The sequence below is a fragment of the Citrus clementina genome, unplaced genomic scaffold (genome assembly GCF_000493195.1).
Source record: "Citrus clementina cultivar Clemenules unplaced genomic scaffold, Citrus_clementina_v1.0 scaffold_5, whole genome shotgun sequence".
In the NCBI taxonomy this organism is placed as follows: domain Eukaryota; kingdom Viridiplantae; phylum Streptophyta; class Magnoliopsida; order Sapindales; family Rutaceae; genus Citrus; species Citrus x clementina.
In genome coordinates, this window is record NW_006262201.1 from 37,140,385 (window position 1) to 37,145,768 (window position 5,384).

A 5,384-nucleotide genomic window follows, 5' to 3' on the forward strand; every position below is an offset into this window, starting at 1 on the left:
TCTGAACATATTTTTATTAATTGTCAACGATTAAAAAAAAAAAAGAAAAGAAAAATGGCCATACATATTGAATAAGATCTACAATTTAGTCTACTGTCCATGTGAATCTATGTGTATGTATGTGTGTGCATTAAACTTTTTTTAATTTTTCCAGAAAAATAAAAAAAAGCAATAACATTAATGAGCGTTATCTCCAAAATTTAAAACATTGATTTCTTGTCCCTTTTTTTCCAGAAAAATAAAAAACAATAACATTAATGAGCGTTATCTCCAATATTTAAAACATTTTTCGTTTTTAAATTGAAATTGATCCGAACTTAGGAAGACTGGATTTCCAATTATGAAGCCCAATAATAGTGTTAGTGTAAAGCCATTTATTGAAGCCCAATAATGATAGCCATACACATAGGCTCGAATAGAACTTCTTCGGGAAGCACAAAGCCATTTATTGAAGAGGTTTATGTAAAGCAATGATGCTGGTGTCCATTTCTTTTGGTTAATGATCATGTGATAATCCAGAGTTCCACACGTGAAAATGTTGTCCGCAATCCACCATATTTTTTTTTCTTTGCTTTTTAAATCTTTCGGTTGCACTTTCTGTTTTCAAATAATCTTTAGACTTACCAAAAGTTTTACCATCAGTTCTACGGGTGGGTGCTTCCAGTTTTGGTTCGGATTGCAACTCCATTCAATTTTGAGAATTTATTTCAAATGGCTTCAAAAGTTAGTTCGGTTGGGATTCAAGTTCAATTCGTGTTCAGGTTATAATTTCAGGTCAAATTTTAATTTGAGTTGAGATTTGAGGGAAATGAATTTTTTTTATTTGATTTATTTTTTTAGGAAAATTATTATTTTACTACTAAAATTATTCTGACATATCATGTCAGTACTATGGTTTACCGAAAAATATATTTTACTACCAAATGTTTGCGTCGTTATCAATTCACTAATATTCCATTAAGAAAACGTTAATATTTAGCAGAAATTGAGTTAAAAATCGATTTTACCCTCAAGAGTTTAAAAGACAATTTTACTCGTTGTAAATTAAGCATTATGTATCATAATAACTTTGATAGTAAAATGATAATTCCCTAAAAACTTGGTAGTAAAATGATAATTTATTTATCAAATTAACAGAAAATTTTACTCTTACAGTTGGAAATGTCTTTGATGCCCTTACGACGACATCAACAAATTTTTAACATTCTTAACGGAATAGTAGTGAATTGATAACGGCTCAAACGTTTAGTAGTAAAATACATTTTTCAGCAAACCATGATACTGACATGATATGTCAAAATAACTTTGGTAGTAAAATGATAATATTTTTTTTTAAGTTTTTATATTTAAATGTAATATGATCAATCTTGATTTTCGATTCGGTCTAAATCGAGCTGAATCCAAACTTGAGCAATTTTCAATTCTTAATCCAATCAAATTTTAGAGTCAAATCGAACTAAACCGAAAATCGAAATAAATTTCAGACCTGATTTCGATTTGACCAAGCTATGCCCCAACCCCCACTCAATTATATTTGATTTATTATACTTTGTAATTCAACTAACTGGTTTAGTTGGCTTAATTTAGTACATTCATAATAAGTTTCGAAAAATACAATCCAACTAACTTTATATTTTATTTGGTATAACTTTTCAAATAAAGTTTTCTTACGTAAAACTTTTATCCAATAGAAAATAGTTATTGAAAGAATGAAATAAAATTTTAAAATAAGTGAAGGACATTTAAAAAAAATCCAATCTCTATTCCCAAAAACTCAAAATTTAATCATTTTTAATATAGACAAAATAACTTATATTATCATTAAAAGTTCTACTCAAAATCCAACATAATCCAACTGAACAATTTCGTGCATATTTAATATGACTTATTTAATAATAATAAGTATTTATTTAAGCCCATAAAAAATTTTCAAATTTTTTGTTATTTGCTTATTCTTTTAGAAGAACTTTTGAATATTAAATAAGTTATTCTATCATTAGTAGCAAAGACTCAAATTTTGGGTTTTTATAAGTACATATTAATTTTTTCTAATATTAAAATATATAAAATATTCTTTACTTGTTTGGCAATTTTATTTCATTCCTTTCATAACTTTTTTTAAAAAAATTATCTATTAAAATAATTTTATAATATTGAATAAAAACTCTCATAAGCAACCAAACAACTAATTTTTCTTTTTTTATAAAAGTTTTACTGACAAAAGCTCAAGTAGTTATATTTGAAAAACTACACCAAATAGAGTCATTAAAAATTGTGAAAGAACTTTTAGTCACTAGATAAATCATACTAGATATTCACTTATTGCAAGACTCTTCAATTGTGATAATTCCTAAATTCTCACAAAACTCTATGAAACAGTAAACTTTTGATACTATAAGAGGTTTTTTTTTTAATTCATTTTTATTTTAATTTTTGAAGTTTTTAATTATATGGTTTATAATAAATTCCATTAAAAATAGAACTTTAATCGAATCAATTGAAGGTTAGTGGGAAAACATCGCACACTTTTGTGGTACATATTTTATTTTTATTTTTTTTAAAAGAAAGTACAAGAAGAAAAACCACTAGTGTAAATACTAATTACAAAAGTCAATAAAAATAAAATTTCCAGGATGTGGGCTTGTAAAGATAAAGTTGACCCAACATCACATTTTGCTTGTTTTAGGCCTTAGCATATATAGATTTGATTGCCCATTTCGCTTGACTAATGAGTAATGAACATAATTATTATCGACACGTGAATGTGTACGAGTCTTCACTCCACTGTCCTGGTGCTTTCTTTCTTCAGCTTTCGGTTTATAGTCATAGCCCATAGTCTTACCAAAGCTTATTGACCAATTATTCAATTTGATTTGTTGTCGTTTATGCATTAAATCAACGGACGGATAAATTGATTCCTCGTGGTTTCTATGTTATATTAACGGATGCCAATCATGACAAACAATCTCAATCTTAGCCACAACTATATTATTTATTTTGGGTGAATTTGGCACCTCCTAATGACTTTTGAAAAATCAAACACAACCAAACTTTATTAATTCAATCAATTGAAATTTTGAAATGAATGAGGTTGGTTGAAAAGCATCACACCCCTTTTCTTTTTTCTCTTTTGTATTTTTTAAACATTGCATCACTTTACAAGCATTCATATCAACTCTAAAATAGCACCATATACATACGCGAGTCCAATACTTTGAAATATTTTTTATGAAAAAGCTTCCACCACTAATGCACACATGCCTGGAAAGATAAAGTGATTTTTCTAGCCAATTAGATGTTGATTCCCTGAAACATAACAAAAATGGAAAAGAAAAAGCAGAAATGAGAAAGGACTGTTACGCCCCTGAAAATTTTGAGAAAATAATTATGAAAGGGAGCTGCTACCTTACATGCAATGTAAGGTACAGCCTCTATCTGGGTCTCATTTGGGCCCACAAGCCTTGTAAAAGACTGTACCTTACGTGCATGTAAGGTAGCAAAAGTCATTATAAAAATGTCTTAAGTTCGCAATACCAAGATTCCCTCTCTCTCTCTCTCTCTTTAATCATAATATCATGGGAAATTATCATTCGTATACCTTAAATTTATACTTTTATCATAAATACTATAATATTTTAAGGGTGTATCAATCGTCTACCCTAAATTGACAAAAGTTATATGCCGTCCACTAAATCGTTAACTGCTGTTTGAAAGTTAACGGAATAGTAACAAATTGACGATTTTACCTTAAAAAATTATCACTTGTATACCCTTAAATTATCACTTATATCATATAAAAAGACTAGATTACCCCTCTAACATCATCATATTTAAATGGCAACTAACAGTTTGGTGGACGACATATATATTTTGTCAACTTAGGGTGGATGACTGATAATGTTGTAGTAAATTTGATAACGGAGTAAACTAAGGGTATACGATTGATAATTTCTCTAATATCATTTATATACAGTGACTAAAAAATTAATTTTAAAATTTTTAATGGATACAAATATAATTTAAGTAGTTTAATTTGTTTATTAGACTAATAATATTATAATATTTTTAACATACAAAATAAAATTTTGAAATAAAAATTTTTATATTTATTTTAGTAATATATATTGTATTTATTGTAAAATTTTTAAATAAATCTTTGGGTTAAATAGATTTATAATTAATAAAATATACCTTGTGTATTAATACTATTAAAATTATTCTATATAATATTGAAAATAATTTAAAATTTTTATATACTTATTTTAATATTATCTTTCCATTTGTTATAATTTTTATTTAACATTATATAAGATTATAAAGTATTAAGACTTTTTTAAATATTAATTTTTTTAAAAATGTATATATTGTTACATTTATTTTAATATTATATTTCTATTTGTTGTCAAATACTAAATTTAATTTTTTCAGTTAATAGAGTCAAAGGATATTATGATTAAAATATAGTGTCTCTTTTTTAATATAGAGATCTACATAATTATTTTCGCAAATCTTGAATGTGTAAGTGTCTTTTTTTTATAAAAAAAATAGCACAATTAATGTCACAATTCTAAGAGTATATTTCGAAAACAATCATGGATCTTTCACAAAATGAATGGAATATATTCAATAATAATGGAAACCACAAAAAACTTTTAGAAGCTAATGCATATAAACTGATGCGGCACCAAGAGATTGACCGAAAAATAATAATTTTTTTTTTATTTTGTGGATCCTTGATAGTTTCATATAATTAACCTCATCGTGTCACATCGGTCATTAGTTTGTATACACTTATTTGTATAAAATGATCACGGTTCAATTGTTACTCCATATGTATATGTTTTCTATTCTATTACTATTATCATTATTTTTAAATATTCCATGAGTTTTCTGACTTTCTCGGCTATACAAAATATTTTGACACATCGGCAACAAAATTCATAAAACACCTAAAATTTACAAATTCTATATATAAAAATCTATTCAATGGTGTAGACACATTCAAGAAAATTCCTAATTGATTTATTATCCTACAATTGGGATTGATATTTGATATTCTTAGTCTTAGCTTAAACGTTAGAAGACTTATTTGGTAGGTGTCATCGAAATAAACATTAAATTTTTTTTTTTATCAAAAGTAAAAACGATCATAATGCTTATGGGTAAAGATGGATAAAGATTGAATTTTTTTAATATAAAATTTTATATCTAAATTTGAGCTATCAATTAAGCAATCAAGATTAAAAAAAAATGTAGGGTGGGAAAGGGCCAAATTAATTTTGTAACCGTATTTCAGGGTTTTAATCGTATACATTTTTTAATTAATTTTTTTGTCAAAACATTATGAATCCTCAAATAATGAGCAAAATTATAGTGCAGCACAA